Genomic DNA, 25,452 nt, shown 5'->3' with positions numbered 1-25,452 from the left:
TAAGTTGTGTATGCGTCTATTTAATTCTCTCCTGCAGAGATGTGGGGGCTGGCAGAAATGGTTAAGCTGAGTGATATTTTGCAAACTTTTGCTCATAACCTGGGGCTCGTCTACACTTAAAACTTGAATGTAGACACTGCCTATGCTGATGGGAGGTGTTCTCCTGTTGGCATAATTAATCCACCTCCCTTACAGGTGATAGCTAGATTGAATGAAGAATTCTTTCGTCAACCTAGTGCAGTTTTCACAGGGATTTAGGTTGGCTCCGCCGCCCAGAGGTGTTGATTTTTCACACCCCAACCAACGTAGTTAAACCAACCTAATTTCGTAGTGTAGACCAGGCCCTGGACTAGACCCTCTTGGGATGTTTAAGAACAATGGGTGTATTTTTCCTTATTGTGTTGCTTCTGGGACTGATTTGGATTGGGTTTTCTCTCTCTCCTTAATCCCAAACTGCACAGTTAAGGGACGTGGTTTAAATAATCAAAGAAACTGTCATCAGAAAAAACTTGTTGGAGCTAGGGGTGTGTGGATCAGCAGGTCTCCTAGGAACTCGGCCTGAAGATCTCTGACTGCTTGTTCCAAGCTTTCTTTCCCCACAAGAAGAAAGACTCAAGCTAGTGACATAGTGACCAAGGCCAGTTGACTTATTCCCCTAACAGTGGTAAAGCTGGGATTCTCCAGACCACTGAGGTGGAATCCCTTTGTTGTGGTTAACAATACCCAAATGTCGAATGGCCACTTTCCTTGTAATGGTGCAGGCCTTTAATTCGATGAGAGTTGGTATCGCCTCATTATGCAAAATAAATCCGATAATGGCAGGGCCACGCCTCCCTGAATTGAATGCTGCTGTGAGTTTGGCGTTACTAGTAATTGCAACGGGTACATTGAAGATTGGGACTGAATGTTTCTTTTCAAGATCAGAGGAATTGTGGATGATATTAGAGTTCCCAAGTCTTCCTGGGCTAGGGTTGAGAATACAACCCTGTCCTCTGCAGTGGAGGAATCACTGCTGGATTGAGACTGTGGGGGAAGAAAGCTCTTATGACCGAACAGAAGGTTCCCCTATGAAAACAATTCTGGCTGGGCATTGATGTCCAATGAGATCTGCCTCTAAGGTGGTCGGAGCTGGCTGCTGTCTCCCTCATGGCAACATAGTACCACGTGCCACCAAAGCAGCTCTCCCAGGGTCTGCCTGTTTTCCATGTATGTCCCACTCTGGCTAATGCTGGCCAAGCTCTGCTGGCATTGGCAACATTGGGGAAAATCTAGTGGGGGAGAGGGCACCACCTGCTGCCATCGTGCCATGGAACCCCGCCCAGTGTAGCCAGAGTCAACAAGGTGCCAAACACAGCTGCTCAGTTGTCTCTGGCGGGCTCCCAGGGTAACGAATCCTGATGGACATGACCCTGTGTCAGTGAGAGTGGGCAACTTTTCAAAAAATATCCTTAAGAACATCATGTAAGAGCGGCCATACTGGGTCAGAGAACATGGTCCATCTAACCCAGTATTCTGTCTTCTGACGGTGGCCAATGCCAGGTACTTCTGAAGGAATGACCAGAAGGGGGGCATTGGAGTGATCCATCTCCTGTTGTCCAGCCCCAGTTTCCGGCCGTTGGAGGTTTAGAGACACCCAGAGCATGGGGTTATGTCTTAGGTGCACCAATGGCTATTAACCATCTTCCGTGAGCTTATTTGATTCTTTTATGAACCAGTCAGCCTGAATGTGGACTGGGATCAACTGTGTATTAATATCTGCGCTTAAATAGGATCAGTTTGGTAGTGTACAGATGCCAGCAGCCCTTGATGGGTGAGGCAGGTAAGTCTAGATTTGAAGACAAATACTTCTCTCTCTGCTTTTGAATTCCATGGCAGAGTTTCTTTTTTCTTTTTTTTCCTTTTTTTTTTTTGAAACATCTCAGTAAAATATGCAATTTCCTGCATTCCTGATACTGTCTCAAGGGTTAGAAACAAACATGGAAATGCACACTTTTTTTGTCTCTGAAGGCAACCTGTGGCCACCAGAGTTCTTGCTTATATTTTCTCTTCCTGTTTTTCTTTTTCTGAGCCCATCTTGTCTCATTCCACGTGCTTTTTTCCCCCCTTTTTTAGCCGTGGGCCCCTAAGGAATCAAGGACTGCAAATGATCCAGCTGGTAGTTAACTCTGATCTGGTTTCCCATCTGACTGTTCTGGAGACTCCACTCAGGATTCAAAGGGAAAGTTCAAGGATTTTGCGGAGCCGTGGGAACGCAGCTTCTCCATTCGGTTTTGACAGTCCAAAGAGCAAGGTTCTAGTCCCGTCCTGTGTGACCTTGGGCTAGTCACTTCAGCTGTCCATGTTTCTTTCCCCTCACACCCTTGTGCTGTCTTGTATGCTTAGCTTTTAACTGTGTGGGGCAAAAGCAATTACCATGTATCTGAGCAGTATCCGCTCAGCTACTGTGTTACAAATAACAATAATAAAAAGGTACACCTGATCAGCGTGTGTGCTATATACTTCATTCGAATCCACATGCTTTGTAATACACATCAGCAGCCGAGTCTGCCCTCTGGATCAAAGTGTTTCATTTCCCTGCTGGAAAGCGAAATCTAACAAGCACTATTGTCTGGCTAGCTCCATGTGCCAGACCTCAATTACATTACAAAGCACAGACGCTCCTGTTGATTAACAGAAGATGGTCTGTGAATGGCTCCTGTATCTTCTTCCCCTAAGTGATCCTACAGGCATCCACTCCACTAAATGTTAAAGTGGGTGTAAAAGAAATGGAGCCAGTATCAATGCATGACAGCACCCAATAGGGCCCGGGGTCCAAAGGCACCTTCCTGACTCTGGGGACTGCCTTTTTGTTCTGTTTGCACAGCGCTTGACACACTGGGATCCACTGGTGCGATAGTAACACAAATTAATAATAAAGGCAGGGGGCATGACGTAAAAGAATTGTAGAGCCAGCCGGCAGCTAGATTTGTGGGGTCAATGAATACCAGCCCGCTGGTGTTCTGCTAGCACCCGTTTTCTGCTCGATCTAGGTCCAGAAGATCATGAGTGGTCCATGGAGCATACAGGGATCTGAGCTGCATGGCTATGGAGCGTATAGGGACGACTGTATGGATTCCTAGAACTGCTGGATGTAGGGTTTTATGTCATGATTTCAACTCATTTTGGGGTATTTGGGAATCAGTTTAATTTTGCAGCTTTGTTCCTTGATAGTTCCCCTCTCAGCCTCCTGCCCATCTTGCCAAGTAACTCCTGGGCAGTGTGCTTCCACGCAGAGTCCTGCACCTCTGTAACACCCCCCCCTTTAGCCTTTTCCTTGCTCCCAGCAATTGCAACCTTGGCCAGGCCTACACTAAAAAGTTAGCTTGACCCAGCTATGGTGCTCAAGAGTGTGAAAAATCCACACACCCCCAGGTGACATAGTTAAGCTGACCTAAGCCCCGGTGTAGACAGCGCTACATCCATGGAAGGAATTCTTCCGTGCACCTAGCTCCTGCCTCTTGGGGCGGTGGATTAACTACTGTGATGGGAACACACTTCCCAGCAGTATACTGAGTGTCCTCACAGCAGCACCTCTGGAGCTGTGCCACTGACTGGAGCATTTCAAGTACAGACAAGCCCCTACTTTGGCAGGGCAGATCTGGCCTCCAACGTTCCCATCTACTTGCCCATTCCTTTCGAGAGCCAATCTCCTATTAGCCCAACTTCTGTTGGTGGGGAGACAAGCTTTTGAGCTCACTGTCACTTCAAAGCTTGTCTCTTTCTCCAGTGGAAGTTGGTCCAATAAAAGATATTACCTCGCCCACCTTGGTGCTCTCTCATCCTGGGCCCCACACAGCTCCACCAACACTGCAAACAACACCTGGCCCTTCCTCTGAGCCACAGTCTGAGGAGAAATGGTTATAACAAGCAGCTCGCTGCTCATTCCTCTTCACTGCTGCTCCCTCCCATCCTCCCTCCCCCCCAGGCCCTGTGTTGGAAAATGAGGGCCCAAGGCACTTTCCCAGCTCTCTGGGTTGCTTCAGACATGTTAGAGAGCTGCTCCACCCTCCCAGCCCTGCCCTGTTTAAACACTTGAGAAGCAATCCCACAGGGAGTACACACCCTTGAGGCAATAGTGTTTCTTATCTATCTTCCAGTGCTGCAAATCCACTCAACCTGTTAGCCAGCTTTCTGGCCACCAAATCTCCATGCTGCCAAATAGCTTCCTGTGTGAGATCCCTGAAATGCCTGTGTGATGTCTCCTTTCAGTGACTGTTTGCAGGACCCCACGGCTGAAGTGGCTTCTATCTGTGAAGGTACCTTGATCAGACTGCTCCGGTGGTCTAATGTGCTCTCCCCTGCTTCCTGCAATGAGCGCGGGCCCCTCCGAGACAAAGCCAGGCACCAGGATGGTAGGTTTTGAGATGCGGTGCCAGTCTCCTTGTTCTTGTTGCTTTCCCTGCAAGTGCTCGGAGCAGGGGTGTGTGTGTGTGTGTGTACACTCAAGTGGCTCACTCAATAAAACCAGCTCTGCGTCTATTGATTAAAACCCTGTGCTGTGTGGGTGTGGTTCCTGCTCCTGGCAAGCGGCTTCAGCTCTGATAACACCAGCACAGTGCAGGGACTGCTCTGCAGTGCTGTTTCCCCCTGCTGCTTACTCCTCACCTGTGCTTTCTGTTTCATGCTGGGCCTCTCCTTGGACAAACTCATGTAGGGAGGGCCTGGGAAGAAGTGGGGGTGGCTTGCAGCGATTGCTCTGATGTCCCCCTGGGAAATAGGAGGTCTGTGGTGAACAGTGCTGGGAAATTGTGTTTCCTCCCCTTCAAATGATCTGACTGCTGCCCTGTGACTTTCCTGGGAAGAGCCTTCTCAGGGCCTAGTGCTATTCATCGGTTTCCTTCTGTCATCAGTTCTGGGTTTGTACAGCGCCTAGCACAAGGGGGTCCTGGTCCTGGTCTAGGACTGGGCGACCAAGGCACTCCAGCAATACAGATAAAATAATGATAATAATAGCCCGGTAACTGGCCTCGGCATGCTCAGGATGGATGCCAGTGGCTGGAGAGAGCCCCGAGGGGAGGGAAGGTCTCTAAGGAAAAGGGATGCAGCTGGTGGGAATAAATCTCTAGTTGCAGGAGGGCACAGCAGTGGGTGGCATGGAGGGCAGCGGGAGGGTGTGGGAGTGGGTGGCACAGGAGGCAAGGAGGGCAGTGGGAGTGGGTGACATGGGTGGGTGGCAGGAGGGTGCAGCAGTGGAGAGAGGGAGGGCTGCGGCAGGATCTGGCAGTGGACGGCATGGGAGTGGGTGGTACGGGGGAGTAGGGACGGGAATATGGGGGGAGTATGGCAGTGGGGGCAGGGAGGCACAGTAATGGGTGGCAGAAAGTCTCTGGGCTCTGGGCAGATGCCATAGCAGGAGTGAGCGGGTGAGTTTTCGAGCCTCAGGAAGGGTGGCAGGTGAGGGCTCCAGTGGAGGGCGTGGGTGCAGGGTCTGCCTGGGTGGGGACACACTACTGACACAGACAGGGCTTCTGAGGAGCTGTCAGGCCATCAGTGAAATCGAGCCTTTTGGTTTTCCGCTGTTCTAATTTATCCTTCGGTCCCGTGACGTTGCGGGTCATGCTGCAATGCATCCCACCGGCTGCCTCCACGCCTGCTCATTGCATTGCAGCCCATGCAGACCCCCCTCCTCTCCAGGAATTTTTAAAGAGGTGAAATACCAGCTTCAGTTGCCGTAGGCTGGAGCAAATACAGCCTGACAGCCCAGCACACGCGCTCAGACATCTGATGCTTTCTTGAGCCTCCTGTTCCTCTCCATTCGGTGCCATTTTCCCCCTTTGGATACTAGTTTGCTAATGCAGAGCTGGAAGGCGCCCTGTGTGCAAGAAGCAATGCCGATCAGAGCGCAGGGATTCCTATTAGCACCCCAGGACGGATGGACGCTTGGCGGCCTGGGCCGTGCTGAGAGAACAGGTGAGTTGGGGACATGTGCCTCAGCTCGTTGCTCAGCTGGGTTCAAAGTGAATTTTAAGAAGTGCATCCTAACACCTCTACTAAAACCTGCATTGAACAAGGATAGTCCAGTGAGTGACACCATAGAAATGTAGGGCTGGAGGGGACCTCAAGAGGTCATGTAGTCCAGCCCCCTCTGAGGAGGCAGGATAGGCAAATCTAGACCATCTCTGGCAGGTGTTTGTCCAACCTGTTCTTAAAAACCTCCAGTGACAGGGATCCACAACCTCCCTTGGAAATCTATTCCAGAGCTTAGCTCCTCTTATGGGCTATGTCTACACGGCAAAGAAAAACCCATGTCTGGCCTGTGCTAGCCAACTCCAGCTCCTGGGGCTCAGGCTGTTTCATTGATGTGTGGATTTCTGGGACCCTCCCACCTCACTGGGTCCTAGAGCCCATCAGTACTGGTGGGGCCTCAACTGGAGTACTGTGTCATACTTCAGGAGAGATGCATATACATTGGAGAGAATCCAGAGGAGAGAAACACAAATGATCAAAGCTTTAGAAAACCTGACCTGTGAGGAAAGGTTAAAACAAATGGGAGTGTTTAGTCTTGAGAAAAGAAGACTGTCAGGTCCCCCCTCAACAGTCTTCAGATATGTTAACAGCTGTCATCTAGTGAACAGTGATCAATTGTTCTCCATGTCCACTGAAGACAAGACAAGAAGTAATGGGTTTAATCTGCAGGAAGAGAGATTTAGGTTAGACATGAGGAAAAACTTTCTAGGTATATGGTTAGTTAAGCTCCAGAATAGGCTTCCAGAGGAGGTTGTGGAGTCCCCATCACTGGAGGTTTTCTAGAACAGGTCGGACAAACATCTGTCAGGGATGGTCTAGGTTTACTTGGTCCTGCCTCAGCACAGGGGGATGGACTAGATGATCTCTCAAGGTCTCTTCCAGTCCTACATTTCTATAAGAATGGCCATATTGGGTCAGATCAATAGTCCATCTAGTCCAATATCCTGTCTTCTGACAGTGGCCAATACCAGGTTGTATGAAGTCAATGGAAAGAATCACTGGCTTCAGTGCGGGTTGGGTTGGGAGTCTCCACGGTTATAACCCTTCCCTTTCTGATCCAGATGGGGTGTGTGTGTGTGTGAGTGTATTTCAAACCAATAGCCACACACGGTCTGGAAGTGGCACCACAGAGACCAGACAAAGAGGGAAAACCTGGCTTTCAGCAGACTTTTGGATGCTTCTGTTGACTGAACGTTTTGTACAGTTACATATTTTTGGAAAGGTGAATGTTTTACCATTGACTCCTGACTGCCAATCCTTAGGTATGTTACAGTTGCTAACAGACTTCTGAGAAGAAAGACAGTGATAAGAGGAAATTCTCTAGACTAAAACATCAAAGAAAGTAGTACAATGTTTTAAAGGTGAACTGCAAAGTTGGAGGGAAATGGGTTTGTGTTCTTTTTTTTTATTTTTGTTGATGTTATAAGCAAGACCTGAAAAGTTCTGGGGTTTGGGGTGCTGTGGTTTTTTTGTTTTTTTTTAATTCTGTTGGTTTTCTGTGTTAGAAATTCATGTCTTGTCTAGGCTTGGAAGACTCTATGGTGTAGAAGTAGTGATATGATGACATCTAGGGTGACCAGATGTCCCAGTTTTATGGGGACAGTCCCGATATTTAGGGCTTTGTCTTACATAGGCTTCTATTACCCCTCCCACCACCATCCCGATTTTCCACACTTGCTATCCAGTCACCTTGATGACATCACAAAAGCAAATTGAAGGGGAAGGAATTTTTAGTCGCTGTGTAAAACTTTATCTTGCCATTATTTAACTCCAATGTCTAATGAATATTTTGGAGAAAGGTAGGCTTTGTTAAAAATTCAAAACCTGCAGCCTTTCACTTAAGGTAGAAAGCTAACAGTATATATCCTCAGCAAAAGTTGGGGAGACCAGAATTGCCATTTCTGGTATTTCTAAAGTAAGAAAGAAAGCAGGAAAAAGTATAATCAGGCTTTCTTTAGACTTCAGAATGAAGCAGAAAATGGCCACAAGCCCAATTTTTTAAAAAACGGGCTTTGCAAGTCACCTCTAAAAGTTTAATGTAATAGAGCGCCCTGGCTTCTGATCCCTACCCAAAAGTCTGCGTGGTATTGCTGGAGCAGAATTTGTGAGAGCAAAAGCAGATTTTGTGTCTAGTGAAGAGACCCGTTTCTCCAGACGCTGAAAGAAAATGCTAGGATAATATTTTGAAAAGAATTTCAGTTCGGCACAGTGTGACTTGTGCAGTACAGAAGCAACCTGCTTAAAAGTGGATGGGAGAGACAGCCTGAAAAAGAGCATTTGCTGTATGAAGTCGGTTTTCCTTGATTTCCTTTCCATCCTCACTCACTTGCTTCTAAAGGATCCGGATTATAATTCACTGAGACAGTAAACACAGAGTGGGTGCCATTTTTTAATAAAGTGGGTACCTACTGAATCCTGGTATTTACTTTCACTGTGGTCGTTGCGGTATTCCTCTCCACTTAAAACGGGAACTGGTGCAAATAGCATGGGTGGTCAATGTGGCAAGGCAGTAAGCATACGGTTGTTAGTGGCACTCCTTGGATCTAGGCTTTTTTAAATGGTGTTTGTGAGACCTGTCGAATCTCATTCATTTAGGGTTAGTTGCCTTCCTTTGGGGTTAATTTCTATCAGGAGTATTTCACTGTTACAAAGAAGGATTTTTCAATATTTTGTTTAGGGTGTTTAAAATCCTCCCTCATTCAGATAGCCACAGCTCAGCAGCCTGGTAGTTATGGAAGTAATTTTTTAAAAAGGATTTCTTTCAGCTAGTTAATGAATGGTTCTGTTTTACAGGGCCCAATTAATGAATTATTTTAAAACTGGTTAATTTCTTTATAATTGGTCCCTAATAGTCATTTCATTGGCAGAGCCTTAAAACAATACCATTATTGGACTAGTAGCATCCATTTTAACACTCAGATCCTGCTTGATATTTAATAAATGCTTTTTCTATTCTTAAAACATATTAACTTTCCATTCAATGTCAACATTTGTGTTGTATGGCTCATTCTGAAGTGTAATTTATTTGAAGTGTAATTTATGTCTGATGAGGACTAATGTAGCTTTCAAAAATAAGAACACTCTCTTCATTGTCTCTTATGGGAAAGCTGATGTTTAATTTACTGACGTGAATGTTCGGTAGATCTGGACATGTTGGTGAATTCTGAATACATCTTAAGTGTTTGACTAGCAATCAGTGTCATGTTCAATAAAGCTGTCTTAGGGCAGACTGAGGTGTCGTCCCTCCCCATGAACTGCTCTTGGAGCGCTGCTTCCTACCACACTTATCAAGACTAAGGTCTGGTCTATACTACAGTTAGGCTGATGCAAGGCAGCTTACATCACTCTAACTATGCAAGTGTCTACGCTTAAATTTCACTCCTGCCGACGTAACTGACCCTCCACATCGACTTTATAACTCCACCTCCACAAGCTGCATAGAGTCAAGGTTGACGTAGTTAGCTCAACGCAGTGTCAATATAGACACTGTGTTGCTTACGTCAACTGTTACTGGCTTTCAGGAGCCATCCCACACTGACAGTACAATCGATACAAGTGCTCCTGGTGAGGATGCGCACTGCTGACACAAGGACCAAAGTGTGGACATGCACAAGTGATATAATTACGGCGATGGCTGTATGCTGTCATAAGTCAATTTCAGAGTAACAGCCGTGTTAGTCTGTATTCGTAAAAAGAAAAAAGAAAAGGAGTACTTGTGGCACCTTAGAGACTAACCAGTTTATTTGAGCATGAGCTTTCGTGAGCTACAGCTCACTTCATCGGATGCATAGCATGATGCTATGCATCCGATGAAGTGAGCTGTAGCTCACGAAAGCTCATGCTCAAATAAACTGGTTAGTCTCTAAGGTGCCACAAGTACTCCTTTTCTTTTTTCTTTTTATAAGTCAATTTAATTCTGTAGTGTAGACATGGCCTGAGGCTGTGTCTGTGCTGTGCCACAGTGTGGACTACATGGCCACGAACTGCAGAGTACATCAAATTGTTGCACTCTAACTAGCCTGAGTGGACACTGTTGGTGTGAACTAAAAGGTACAGACTAGTTAGCATTAACTTAGCCCTCTTTCAGACAGGACTATGTTAACGTGAACGAAGTACCCTTCAGTTTGCCCCAGCAATGTCCACACAGGGCAGATGGAACACAGCCTGCCGCTTTGCACTGCATTTCATACCCTATAGTCCAACTTCCAGGGCCATGTAGATAAACCCAAACTGTACGTAATGCTTCTCTTGATCTCAGATGGGAATTAGGTTTGCATATCATTTGCAGAATGGACCCCATGTTGCATAACTCCAAGCCTGTAAAATGGGGTTAATGCTTAGAGCTGTCTGATGAATTTTCATTGACCCATTTTTTGTCAGAAACTACCAGGTCAAAACTGTTTATGGGGAAAGGGTTGCATTCAATGAGTTTCCCACTTTGAACAAAGTTTTGAAATTGTCAGAATGTCCTTTTTAACAAAAAGTTAAAATTTTTCAGTTCAAAATGCCTTTTTGTTTAGAAATTTGTTAATTTATGGTAAAAAAATTAATTAATTAATTCAAAAAGGTCAAAACTGAGATGATTCAAAAATTACTGAAAAAATGTTTTGACTGACCTGATCCAATTGTACTCTTCCCCCACCTCCCCCCCGCAGATTTTCAGTTTGCAACAATTTTCAAGATTTTGACGTTTTGTCCTGATTCAGGCAGGAAATTTTTTTCAAAATCTAAGAAATTGTCATGCGACACGAAACCAGTTTTCAACCCAGCTCGAATAGCAATACTTCCTTTCTCCCATCTTTTGCCTGTTTCATCTACTTACAATGGCAGCTCTTTGGGGGAGAGGCCTTTACAGCACTTAGCACAATGAAGCCTGTTTCTCAGTTGAATCCTGTTGTGGCTCCTGTATTACAAATAATACATTATTGAAGTTTACAACAAAAGGTGAAAGGTACAAGTATTTATTGTAGGCTGCAACCTTGCTAATTCACCAATCCTCCCAAGAACTGGCAGCCTCTTCCCACTTCTAAGCAACGGTGTGGGGTGAAGTCTCTTATTCCTTATTTTTCTCCCACTACATTGTGATACATTTGCTTGCACATTATAAAGTAAGGTTGTCGATAATTAAACAAAACCACAAGTGTCAAACTATATGAACAGATTTCAGAGTAGCAGCCGTGTTAGTCTGTATTCGCAAAAAGAAAAGGAGTACTTGTGGCACCTTAGAGACTAACCAATTTATTTGAGCATAAGCTTTCGTGAGCTTATGCTCAAATAAATTTGTTAGTCTCTAAGGTGCCACAAGTACTCCTTTTCTTTATATGAACAGAGTATGTTTTGTGATGCCTCAGCTTGCCTTTTTTATCGTTTGCCCTCCTTACTCTCAGGCAATGGTTCTGCCCATCATCAGTGTGAATTGCTGAGGTTCTACTGGTCAGAGAAGCTACACTAAGGACCATCAATTCAACGCATCTCAAAAATGCTTTGTGGGAAAACTTGAATTTTGCTAAAAGAAAAGGAGGACTTGTGGCACCTTAGAGACTAACCAATTTATTTGAGCATAAGCTTTCGTGAGCTACAGCTCACTTCATCGGATGGCTTATGCTCAAATAAATTGGTTAGTCTCTAAGGTGCCACAAGTCCTCCTTTTCTTTTTGTGAATACAGACTAACACGGCTGCTACTCTGAAACCTTGAATTTTGCTGAAATGTTCATGTCTTCTACTGGGGAAAATTGGAAAGAAATATTTGGCTTGGGACAGTTCAACCCCAAATTGAAACATTTTTGGTTTGTTGAACTGAACCGAAACATTTTGTTTCAAGTCAGTTCCTCATTAAACTGCATGTCCCTAAGCTGCCTCATGGGAGTTGTAGATAAATGTTTTATGCCTGCAGTCTCTCCTATGGGCTGGACTACATGTCCCATGATGCACCGTAGGCAGATGCAGTTTAACATCGAACTGACTTGCAATAAAACATGTTGACGTTTCCAAATTAAAATTTTTTTGATCTTTTCTTCTAAAAAAAATAAAGAATCTTGTATTTTGATTCTTCAGCCTGTTTTGGGACGGAAACCAGGGTGACAATCTCATAGGATGGAAATTCCAATTTTCACCCAGCTCTAGTTACAATACATATGCTACTCTGGGTCACAGCTGTTCTCTGAAAGGTAAAGGGAGAAACATTAGAACCAAATTGTCGGAAGTGACCAGTGCTTTTTGGGTGCCTCAGTGTTTGGGTGTAAATTAGCCCCCATTAAGGCATCTAAGCTTGGCACCTAAAATCGCTAGACAGTCTTGAAAATATCGGGCTATTGTCCACGCTAGACTTTTCTCTCCTTATCATTTCCCATTGTGCGGCCACCAGTGATAGCAACAGCGATCGCCGTAATGTAAACAGTGTAGTATTCAGATACCAAGGTGAAGAGGACCATGTAAGAACCTAACTAGATAAGCAGTTTCTGGTGTTTCAACCACTGTGTCTTCTAGCCTTGCTTATCTCTCAAGGTTGCACAACATGGTGGTTAAAAAACTGGTCACTAGGCTACTCTAACACTACAAATATTGACAGGTTTTAGAGTAGCAGCCGTGTTAGTCTGTATCCGCAAAAAGAACAGGAGTACTTGTGGCACCTTAGAGACTAACCAATTTATTTGAGCATGAGCTTTCGTGAGCTACAGCATCCGATGAAGTGAGCTGTAGCTCACGAAAGCTTATGCTCAAAGAAAATTGTTAGTCTCTAAGGTGCCACAAGTACTATAAATACTGCTACTCGGGTGGAGCTTCATCAGTGCAGAAACAGCCAGGGCTTGGTGTAGAATCAGGGCCAGAAATAGCTCCTCTGAACCCTCTTCTGCTCCATAACCAGCAGACCCTGGGCACAACAGAGAATCTGCCCCTGAATGTTTAGTTAATGCAGTGCCCCCAGCCCCAAGCGTTCCAAAATTGGGAATCCGTCCCCCACCAGCACACCAGATTTTTTTAAAAAAAATCTCATGATTTTTAAAGCAAATCAATTTCAGGTTCCTTTTATCTTCTGTCTGGTTTCTGAGATTTTAGGGGGCAGTCACATTTTTAAGCATTTAGCCCCGAGTGCTAGAAACTTTTTCTTTTTCTTTTTTAATGAAAGCTGAGAGTGTGTTATAGTCACAAGATGCCAAAAGCGGGGGCTTTGAGTTTGGTTTAAAACAGCAAGTTTCACAAAACCCACAATCAAATTTTGAGAGTTGCCAACACTGCTAATGCTTCATTATAAATCAGTCTCTGAAGGATGCTCTAAACAATATGACTTCAGTTTAAGAACAGTGTGTGTTTGATCCGCTTTAGCTTCAACATTTTCCTAGGTGGATCTGCTTAGTTTCAATGGGTTATGTATGTAAAATGTAAAGCTGGTGAGAAATGTTCTTGTTGTTTAATAACACAGTTTGATGCCATCCTTAAAATAGGAAGCAGTATAGCCAAGTCAGTTACAGACCTTTTTGTTCAAGGTTTTTTGTTTTTGACCTTCTTCCATAAGAGCCCATGTGAAAAGGTAACATCTTTTGAGGACTAATTTTGGCAATTAAATCAAGCAGAATAATACCTCGTCCCAAAGTCTTAGTGATACACAGCCTTAATGAGTTCTGTAGGCCACACACCAGCATGTAGGTCAGCACAATGATCTTAATTCATATCTGATTCTATAACTCCATTCATTTCCAATGATCCTACACCAGGAATGAATTTGGCTTGTTGCTTCGTAGCAATAGAGCACGTTACAGCATCGATTATTTGCGTGCTGTGGGGGCTGGATAAGTTTGGGCAATGTGATTAGGAGACATTAGGGTACATGACCCTGTTTCAAACAGGAACTTCTGGGTAATTGAGATTCAGAAAAGTGAGGCTGTACTTAGTTGATAAAAGGCTTTTCAGGGTAAAGTGGAGAGTAAATCTTTTATGTTGTTTGAGTGAAAATGAATAAACAATTAGGCTGGGATTTCCAAAGCCACACTTGGGATTGACATGCCCCCCCATTGCAATTAATGGGATGTGTGCATCTAAATCCCCTTGGAGACGTGAAAATCACATCCTTAATAGATAGGGCTATTCTGACGTGCCAGATGTTACTATCAAGGCTGATTTCATGCTGGGCTGATTTCATACTTGGCCTCTGTTTTTGCAGGCATGGTTTTGTGGGGCACTGTTTTGTCCCACAATTATAGCCAAGTCCTACAGTCAGCTGAGCATCCTCAGTTCCCAGCAAAGTCATTGGGTGGTTGAGGGTGCTTAGCACCCTCCAGGAGCACAAATGCTACCATTTAGGGGTGGGATTTTTCAAAGCTGCCTAGGGGGTTTAGACACCCATCAACAGCAATTAGTAATGACTGGATGTCTAGCTACCTTGACTGTGCCTACAGACCAGAGAGTGAGGACTTGTGTTGTGACCTATAGGCCTCAAACCCAGGGCCACAGGGATTACAGGAGCAGCCACGCTGCAACTCTTCACCTGGCAGCCTGCTGACAATAGCTGGCCCAGGACCCAGGAAGCCCAGACCCAGTTTGAGGCTCCATCCCTGACATCCCAGTGGCAGAGTCCAAGAGCAGCTGATTGGCCTGCTGTCTCTACTTAAGCAAGAGGAACAGGAAGCTCTCTGAATAACAGCTCCTGCTCCCCCAGCCTGACTTCCTGACGTGGCTTGGCTCCAGACCTCTCCCTTATGGTTCTGATCTCTGGTTTGTCTCCTGCTTCTGATCTTTTGGTATCCTGACCCAGCTGACTCCTGACGGTGGACTCTGGCTCTGACCACTAGGTACGGCTGCCCATGACCTGGCCCTGACAACTTGTTTACACAGGGAAATTGTCCAACATAGTTACTTTGGAATAGCTCCCCATGTGGCCACTGTATGCCAGAATAAATGTGATTTTTTTTTATTCCAGAATAATTAGTCTGCTTTAGAAATATACCAATTATTCTGAAACAAAGTGACTTTTATTCCAGAATAGTGTGTCCACAGGGGGCACTATTCTGAAATACTGTAGTTATTCCAGTCAATTTCACTGTGTAGACAAGTTCTTAGATGTTGAATCACTGATGTTTGCATGCGCAGTTAAAGATGGGAGCGAAACTACCTGGCATGACAAGTCCTCCTGTAAAAACAGAAGCTGGGCTTCAAAATCAGGACATTGTCTCAGACTTTCTGTGACCTCAAGGAGACATCTCCTTGGTCCCATCAGGTTCACCCTAGGCAGTTCTGTTTGGTGAATGATTTCACGCTGAATACTGAAGATGTTGCACTCCAGGATTTAATTAGGATATTTCTTACGTAAAGTGAGTCAAAAACATCCTTAGCTTAGGAGGAAAAATCGAAAATCCTTCTGTTCAACTCTGTCCCGTATTGCCCTAATATACACTCACACGTGCGCTGCTGCTCCCTGCCAAAACCCAGACTCTCCTAATACAGGGGATTCAAAAGTGGGTTTTAATAGCCAGCTACCCCCCCCAAAAAAATCTTAACTTCATATACAGTTCTGCATCTAACTGGAAGCTCCTGATGTAAGACTGAGGTTTGTGTAGAGAAAATCTTAGATTAGTTCTCTCCCTGGTTCTTAAATGGGCTTTTATAGCTGAAACTTATAGATACAGTACTTTTTTCCCAAGGCTTTTTACAGCAATTAAAGAAGTTCAAGCAAATACACAAACCTCAGATCTCGGAAAGCTTGCCAATTGCTTTGCTGTTAGTGCAGATTCTAACAGCAACATTTGTTCTCCTGAAGTTGCCCTAAACAAGGAGTGTTTTACATCCATAAATAGTTGCTTTTGGAGACAGGTGGGCCCGCAGCAAACTTTATTTTTCTGGAAACAGCAAATGCATTATGCAGGGAGAACTTTCCAAAGATGCCCTCCGCACCCTTTGTAGGAAATACTGTACAAATCTTTATGGCAATGCCAGTTTTTAAGTTGCATGAGCGACAGTCACAGCAAGGACGTGTTGTTGCATTTTCCATTGGCTGTCGGCATTTTATTTTGGAACCATTAATGTTTTGATCTTTGCATCTCTCCCCCATCTTGTCTCCCTTTCTATGTTCACGTTACCTTGAACTTGTCTGGCTCTAGCTGAAGAGAGGCATTCTGACAATACAGCATTCTTCTTTACACAAGTGCCTGGCCAATGCAGAATTGAAAATAACCACAAAGTAGAATTGCAGCAGTTGACGAGAGAGAGGAAACCGGTATTCTCCTTCCTTGCAAGTTCCAATAACGTCCTTTGAGATGTCAGCTTATCAAGCCACAAAAAGAAAACCGTTCAAACCAAAAGCAAAATAATTTCTAAAGCACACAAGTTCAGTGATAAGATTCAACAGCTGTCCTTAACCCATTGTGTTATGTCTGTTACAGTAACTGTGATGCATGACCAGAAAGGGTTAAGCATCCTACAGGATAAATGGCTCAAATTCAACCCTTAAAAACATATGGGCAGATAACGTTTGTGTTTTTGTGTATTTACAAATATATTGGTAGAAATCAACAATGTAATCAAGCAGTCCCTGTCTGTGTGGTATTCTGTTACTTCAGAGATCAAAAGAACATCTTAACATTTAAATGAACTATAAACATAGGCTATCACTGTGTTCATCTCTCTTTGAAGTGTATCGCAAATCCTCTGTAAATGGTGGAAAAACAGGCAATTGCCTTTTGTTAATCTGTGTGAATAATTACCAGGTGACACTTAGGAAATGAGTGTCCCTTGTTTGCCGAGGGATTCCAACCTGTCAAAGAAGGCCTGAAATTGTATAAAGATGTTTAGGTCTCAATCCTTTTTATCTCAGATCTGCTTAAGCTTCATCAGAGGAAGTTTGAGTTGCAAGATTGCGATCCAAATCCTAAACTGGAACACCCTGAATATGATATTGGATATTGGACTATAACCTATGGACTAAATTCTAAAAGAACTCTTTGCAACTACAAAGCTCTCCATATCTGCTATGAATTTGAAGCTCGAGATTGTCTGTATGTATATTGATCTTTTAACGTATACTCTCTCTCTTTTCTTTTTTAATAAATTTTAGTTTAGTTAATAAGAATTGGTTGTAAGCGTGTATTTGGGTAAGATGTGGAACATTCATTAACCTGGGCGGTAATGTGTCTGATCCTTGGGACTGGTGGAACCTTTTTTGTATGATGAATAAAATTTTCATTAATCCTCATCAGATCCAACTTGGGTGCCTACGTGGAGGCCTGAGGCTGGGTCACTTTCAGGAACCTGTGTTGTTGGCTTCTGAGTAACCAGTGAGGTAATAAAGAAGCTGTTTTGTGCTGGCTTGGTAAATCTAAGCATTGGAATATCCACCAGCTTTGAGGATTGTCTGTCCCGTTCTTTGCAGTTCACCCTAATTGAGTGACCTCAACTGGCTGCCCTGGGATTCCGACAGGGGTGAAAGTAACACAGACGACTTACTGGTATGGGGCCTGGCTTCGGGCCCCCAGAAGGGTGGGGCCTCAGATGGAAGGGGTGGGGCTGGGGGGGGGTCAGCCTCCCCACGCAGCCCATCCGCGCTGCCTGGCCTGCGCCGCCCAGGGTCCCGGTGGTGGTTTAAAAGGGTCTGGGGCTCTGGCCACTGCTGGGGTAGCGGCAGCGGCGGCCGGGAGCCCCAGGCCCTTTTAAATCGCCAGGCCCGGGGGCAGCTGCCCCTTTTACCACCACCATCAGCCACCCTGTTGGTATGGTCGCTTTAACGTTGGCTGCGTACGGGCACCAGTACTGGCAGCCACTTCTTACCGGTACACCTGGATTCCGGTCACAGTAACTATGATACAATATGGAAGATCAGTGCTAAGACTGCATCCATTACCGTTTAAACATCACGCAAGGAGGGTCTGTTTTAAACCTTAAGGCGGGCATAACTAATGGCTCCTAGAGTCAAAGGGAATTGTGTGCATGCATTCTTCAGACATTTGAAATGTCTTTGCTTGCCAGGGCTGGGAAAGGGTTATAAAGTTTTTAATCTACATGTATATAATTCACTGGTTATGAGACCTACTGTCCCAGTGGGTGGGGTTACATCTTACCCTAGGTTTTATTTCACACTCCCGGTTAGTGTGTGGTTGCCATATGATGCGTTTCCTGCTATGGATCTGTAGTATGAAATATGCTTAACCATACGGTGTATTCTGACTGGGTGTGGCCACAGACACCCTGTAGAGTATTCCTGTTTTGGCTTGGTCCACATATGAATTTTGTATCAGTATAACAACCTCAGTGTGAGGTGATTTTTACCAATGGCATTGTACTGCTACAACCCCTAGTGTGGACACAGCTGTACTGGTTTAAAGGTTCCTTATTCTGGTATAGTTTATTCCCCTTTGTGCGTGGGAATAAGCTATTCTTGTATAGCTGCATCCACCCTCACGGGTCTGTCACTCTAAATATACTGGGATAGTTAAAGCAATAGAATTTTTGGGTGTAGATAACACCCAGAACAATGAGCTGCGTGTGTAGGTGCTATTGCTGTGGCTGCAATGGGCGGGGGACGGGGGGTGTGGGACATTGCCTAGTGCAGTGGTTTTCGATCTTTTTTTATTTGCGGACCCCTAAAAAATTTCAAGTGGAGGCACGGCCTCCTTTGGAAATCTTCGACATAGTCTGCGGATACCCAGAGGTCCATGGACCACAGGCTGAAAACCACCGGCCTACTGTTTTCCACTCAGGGGTGAGGAGATTTTCCTACGACTCTTGTCTAGGGGGGTTCTCCGTTAGCTCAGGTGACAGAGCAGTGCGTTTTGGAGATGAAGGGCCAGGATTCTGGGGTACGTGTGTTCATATTGCAATTATCTCTGCTGTCTGGAGCATATTGATTCATTGCACCACATCCCCTTGGAGCCCTAAGCCCTGCTCCAGAACACCCCTCTGGGGTGGAGGCCAGAACACGTCTGCCTTGTATTTCCTGCTTGGGTGTGGGCTGTCTGACAGTGCCAGAATTTTGCCAGTAGAAGTGAAGGCCTTAGCAGTTTGGGAGAGTACACACTGTTCATGAACAGGAGCGCTGACCTGTACTCACTGCCTTAGCATGTGCAAGAGAAGAGAAACACTTGGACTAAAATGAAAGGATTAGCCCTGCAATTGGAATAAGAACAGCATCTGCCATGAGATCATTGTGGGTAAAACCACAAGGCTCTTCCATCCTTATGCTGCAGGGCATGAGCTGATTCCTAGCGGGAACCCAGAGAATTTCACCCTCCTCTGGAGCAGCCACCATTGGCCACAAGATAGCAGACGACCTGGACCCTTGCACTGACTGGAATGGCAGCTAGTACTCTGTGTTTCTAGAACGCTTCGCTCTCTGGCTGATTTAATGGTTTTAAAATCCCAAATAGCCCTTGTTTTAATGTAGTGACTTTAAAGTTACATGAGAGCCAAACGCTATTCAAGACCAATGAACCTCTCGATTTGGTTGTTCCGTGATTGTAACTCAAGACCAGATAGATTTTTTTTTTAATCTCATTTTTTTCCCTCTGCTAGGAGTGTCTGTGTTGCACTGTGTAGTCCCGGGGTGACCTTTTACAGCTGAGCTTCAAAGCCTTGCAAATTGTTTCAGAACTTGCAAATCCATCTTTTGGATATTTTTACAGGTCTTAATCCATAGTCGGCTTTTTAAAAAATTATTGTTCTTATTACTAGTGTCTTTACAGGAATATGGTTTTGATTATAGTTTGGGCTTATTTTGTTTTTTGTTTTTGTTTTGCCCGCTGTATAGAATACCAGTTTCTGATGATCAAAATGGAATCTTATTTTCAGAGAGGAGGAATGCAGCATTTAGAAAATCCTACCAGCTCCCCAGATATGCTGTACGAACAGAAGTCTCCAGCCTAAGTATGTGTATGGTCCCCATCACCTTGCTATGTGAGCAGTAATGGATTGATTGCGCAATACCCTGCCAAGGTAGGAAAGTATCATTGGCTCGGATGCACATTTCATAGAAGAAGGAGTGAGGCGCTTGCCTCACCGCACACGATGGGGGGTGGGAACACACCCACCTTATAACTTTGCACTCAGTGGTTAGAGCACTGCCTGGGATGTGGAAGAACCAGGTTCAACTCCCTCCTCAAGCAGCAGAGAGCAAGGATGTGAACAGGGGTCTCCCACCCCTCAAGAGTGTGCTCTATCCACTGGGCTGTGTGATACTCTGATGTGGGCTCCCTCGGTCTCTCCTGCTCAAGCTGTTCCTTGGTGGATTAACGCTTTAGAGTCACTGGGCCAGAGAGAAAGAGAATGACTCTCTAGTCCCGTGGTTCGGGCAGGTGAAAGGCCCAGGATCCAGTGCTCCAGCTCTAATGGCTAGTTACGTATTTATCCACAATGGAACAGCTTCAGCAGAAGAGACTGAGGGAGCCCCCCATCAGATGGCTCAGTGTTTAGAGCTCTGGAGGATCCTATTCAAATCACTTCTCCCCAGCAGGCAGAGAAGGGAGTTGAACCGGGGCCTCTCCCATCCTAGGTAAATGCACTAACCCTCCCCTTTGAATGGGACCTGAGCTGGTAGATGGCCTCTGAGCATTCCTGCCAGATCAGACCAGGCAGGCAGGACAGGTGGGCAAATGCCTATCTTCCCCTGGTATGTCCATCGCACCAGGCCTTAGGCAGGAGATAGGTGCCCAGGTTGCTTAGGGTGAGGCAGCAGTGGCCATGCCCAGAGGCAGAAACTTAGGCAACTTTTACCCTGAAATTTGAGGCGCAGAGTGAGTTTAGGCACCTACAGGGTTAGCTGGCAGCCAAGTGGGAGGTTTGTGGGTCCTGTTGGAACCTAAAACCGAGACTTGGGTGCCTAAATACCTTTTGTGAATCTAGACCATTATCCCCAGCTGGGAAACTGAGGCACAGAGCCATTAAGGCTGAAGTTTTCAAGAGTGCCCATTGAGTGCTGGTGCCCCAGTTGTTCAATTCCTCTCTGGAGATACCTTTGGCCTCCTTTTCAGGGATACTGAGGGCCCACGGCACCAACTGAAGCCAATGGGAGCTGCAGGCAATCAACCTCCGAGAGAAATCAGCTCCAAGGTGTCTCAAGTTGGGTGACCAAGACCCGAGGCACCTGCACTCAATGGTCATGAATGAAAATTTGAGTCTGTGGCACTTTAAAAGTGCCTAAGGGTATGTCCGTACTGCCAGCTCGGAGCAGTGAAGCCGCGGCAGCGTGCGCTTTGATGCAGGCTGTACAATGCCCCCGGATTCCTGGAACTCCACTGTTCTAGGCCTTGAGCTAGCTAGATGAAAACTAGCTCGAGTATATCAGCTCAAGCTGCGATCATGCCTCGGCACTGCCGTCTAGATGTAGGTAGGTGACTTAGAAGCCTGAAGTGCCATTTCCAAAGGTGACCAAAACACTAGGAGCTAGTCCCATCAATGTCACTCATGACCATCTTACCCTATGTGCCTTGACCCAGGTTACGCAATCAGTCTATGGCAAATTGGGAATCGAATCCCTGGGTCCAAGTCTAGTCCAGTCCCACAGCCACATGGCCATCCTTCCTTCACATCTGACTGTGCGGCACTCAGTCAACTTCACCTGAGTCTGGCAGCTGCTGGGTGCAATTAAAAAAAAAGACAGAACTGGACAAAATTTCTGGATCAAGCAAGAAATTTCCACCATCCTCCTCTCCCCCCCAACCCTAATAAATAAATACCTAAATATTAAAAACCCGCCAATAGATGCAGGTGCAAAACTGATTGTTCTAAAGGCCTCAGCAGTGCCATTAACAGTATCTATTTTCTCATGGGGCTTATCTTAACTCTTCTCAACCTGTGAACATTGCTGGGTTGAAATTGGCTTGCTCTACAACTACCTCGCCCCCTCCAAGCACAACCTGGCAGCATCTCTAAACATTTATCCCGAGTCTCCTTTCATTTGGACAAAGTGGTTATCAAACTGCTTTCTGGGAAGGATAACTGGGGTCAGGAGTCTGAATCAACTGTCCGCAGACACAACTCACGGACATTGTTTTCATTCTTTTGAGGATGCATAGTGCACAGACCTAACAGTGGCCCCTACTGTAACTTGATATTGACCAACTCTGGAAGAACTTTTGTAAACCTTAGCAAACCTATGGGTTTGCAAACATAGTTCTGCTTGATCCTTGCTGCAGCAGGAAATAGGGGTGGTGAAAATAACCAAAGCCTCTGACAAATTGCAGCAGCTTAATAGATAACATCATCCTGTGGCTAGGTCACTTGGCAAGGAGTCAGAGGACCTCAGTTTCCCGTCCCTATATATTTAGATTGTAAGATCTTTGGGGCAGGGGCAGGGACAGGCTCACATTATATTTTTTGGTACCGTACCCAGCGCAATAGGGGCCTGATCTTAGCTGAGGCCTCTAGGAACTATCCTCATGCAAAGAATAAGGAATAATAATAATATTGCAACTCGCCATGCCACAGATGAGCTGGTGTTGCATATGTTATGAGAGTGTAAAACTGGTTCTCTTACCACCTTTTCCCAACTTGCTTATCCTACATTAGCATTCCAGTTTGAAAATGTTGCCGTTAACTGCTCTCTGCCTCCATTTCCCCATCTGTAAAATGGAGAATAGCGTTATTTACTAATCTGCGGAAAGCACTTGGAGGTCCATGGATGCCATGGGCATGTGAGATATTTTTTATTACTAAATTTAATTCTGACCAAAAATTCAAGTTTTGTGCGTGAATGGTAAGTATTTAACAAAATACATAAGTCAATAAAAGCTGGAATAAAAGAAGTGGTTTGAGAGGCACGAATAGAAATGTAAAACTATTGACTTGTCTTCCTGATTTATAGCTCTACAGAATGGAAGCAATCAAAATGGTATCAAAGTCGCATCCTTTTTCATTGCCTTGGTGCACTGTCGTAAACTAACAGTGGACCGAATCAGAAGATTATTGGCTTTGGTTCTGCAAGAGTTTTTGACCATTGATGCTTATTTTTCAGAGTTGTGTACACTGCGCTCTGTTTTCTGAGTCGGTGAATTCACTTCCCTCTGAATCTCCCTGTTCACTGTGCATGTAGGGCCAGATCCTGACAACTGCTTTGGATTCTTTAAGATTCTTGAAATATATTTAAGTCTCCCTTGTGGGACAGTGTAGTGAGGCAGAGTGCCCTCCCTCTGGACTGGAAAGTGAGGGACCACTACATTTCCTCTGGCTGGAGGAGCCGAACCCACACTGCTCCCCTTGCCAGAAGTACCAGGGCGGGACAGGAAGTATAAAGGGAGGGCTTGGCATCTCAGTTGAGCAGGAGCCAGGGAAGGAGACGGACGCCTCCGCTCCGGTGTGACACCCGGGGGTGGAACCTGTGCTCTGCAGCACCCTGCCCCCAGAGGAGACTGGGCCTGAAGAGGAGCTGCCGCCGGGACTGCCTGCCACTGTGTACCCCGAGAAGCCAGAGGACCTGCAGATTATAGAGGTACCAAACCCCGGGGCGGTAGGAAGTAGTCTAGGGGCAGCCGACAACTGGCCAGCTACCTTGCTGACTGATTCTAGGTCAGCGTGTTGCAGCTGGATCCCTGCTGACCCAGTGGTGGACCACTCCACCACTGTTAGGGCCCTGGGCTGGGACGCGGTGGAGTTGGGTGGGCCCGCGTCCCCCTATCCTGCTGCCACCCCACCCTTGGGGCGGCCGACACCCCACCCTAGGCCAGGAGGCCTGTGTGAATCTACCATCCGTCAAGCTTGGATGCTAGACTTGGTTGGTGCTCACCCCTACTGGAGCCCCTAGGCTGTGGTGGTGCTTCCCCCCCCGACCTGAGCCCCTAGACGGTTCTGGATGCTCACCCCTACCTGAGCCCCTAGACCGTGTGTTTGCTCTCTGCCTTGGCCAGGAGGCTTAGGCTACAGCCTGCTCTCTGCTCGGCCCCAAAGGGCTAGAGCTCCAGATTGTCAAGCACTGCCAGCCCCAGCTGCGGGGCTGAGAGCTAAAGACTGCTCAGGACTCTGCCCCACCCCAGGGGGGACAAGAGCACCAGGCTATTATTGCTTGTTTGCCTCTGTTAGACAGGCACAGAACGATAGACTACTTACGGCTCGGCCCCGCCAGTGCGACCCGGACCCGAGGGTTACGGCCCAATACAGCGAGGCAGAGTGGCCTCCCTCCCCACTGGAGAGCGAGGGACCACAACAGACAGGAAAACCATCCCCCACCCAACTCTAAAGAGATAGATGGCAAGAAAAAGCCCCTGGATGGGGGCCCGTAGGGGAATTATGGGAAGGCACTGGAGAACTATTAGCCCTCGATTGTCACATGGAAGCACTAACGTGCATCCTCGCTGATGAGGTGAGCTCACTCGAGGTCTGGCCTGTACCTCCAGTTGTGTCAGCCAACTTGTGTTAGTACCCCCCCCCGCCACCACACACAAGTGAGAGTTTGTGTGCGTGTGGCTGGGGGCTGAGTTAATTCCCACTCGAGCTATAACATGAGGTAACTCATTAGTCAAGACAAGGCCTACAGATTAACATGGTTGTAACCACACTGCTGTAGTTACACTGGTCCAAATTTCCCTGGTCCAGACAAGCCCAAGGGCAATAGAAAGTGGTAGGCCCAATCTCCACACTAAATTGTACCTATTTAACGAAAGGTGTGGGGCTTTTTTCTCTGATTTTAGTTAAATTTGGTGTGACTTTCTGTGTGGATGCTCTCAAATTCACTTCAACGTGGCTTACATCAATGTAGCTTGCAACTTTCCATGTATAGGTGCAAGCTAAGCTGCTGTAACCAGTTTCAAATGGAGGAGTGACCGTGCAGGGGGTTGCATTGGTTTAACTACATTGGTTTTTCAAACTGATTTAAGTTAAACTGGTGCAGCCTAATGTGGGAACAAGCTTTTAGTTGTGCTAACAGCTGAACCCTCCATTCTCCTGCACAAATGATCTACTCATGTCCCTCCTCTGGGGTATTTGTCATGCACTATAGAATGCGCGGTGGGCCAGGCGGTCAACGAGCGTGCTCAGCACTTTGCAAGCCCTAACCTTTCATTTGGGCTTGTTGTGTTGGTAAAGGATGCAGCAGTAGCAGCCAGACCAAGCTGTTTCCTCCCTTGGACAGGAAACCTGGTACATGACCTTTGCACTTCAGAGTAACCCTTTATGAAAATGCCCTGCTGGAAGGGAGCTCTGGCCATGAATGGCCTTGAATCATGAATTAAACCTGCCCTGCACTGCTGGGAGTGACTGGGCAGAGGGGCCTGTGCACAGGACTGGGAGCCAGGAACTCCTGAGCCCACACTTGACACTGACTCCCTTTGTGGCCTTGGGATAGTCACTTAACGCAAGGTTTTCAGAGGTATTTAGGCACCTAAAAGTGTAGCTAGGCACCTAGTGCGATTTTTCCAAAATGCCTCACCAAGTTAGGCCCCTAACGCCCACCAGGCACGCAGCCGGCAGAGCCTTCTTGCCGAAGATGAGCTGGTTAATGTTTGTAAAGGTGACGAGAGTTGCAGAAGGGAGGAGTA

This window comes from Natator depressus, chromosome 10, assembly GCF_965152275.1.
Source record: "Natator depressus isolate rNatDep1 chromosome 10, rNatDep2.hap1, whole genome shotgun sequence".
In the NCBI taxonomy this organism is placed as follows: domain Eukaryota; kingdom Metazoa; phylum Chordata; order Testudines; family Cheloniidae; genus Natator; species Natator depressus.
This window is presented reverse-complemented; position numbering follows the sequence as displayed.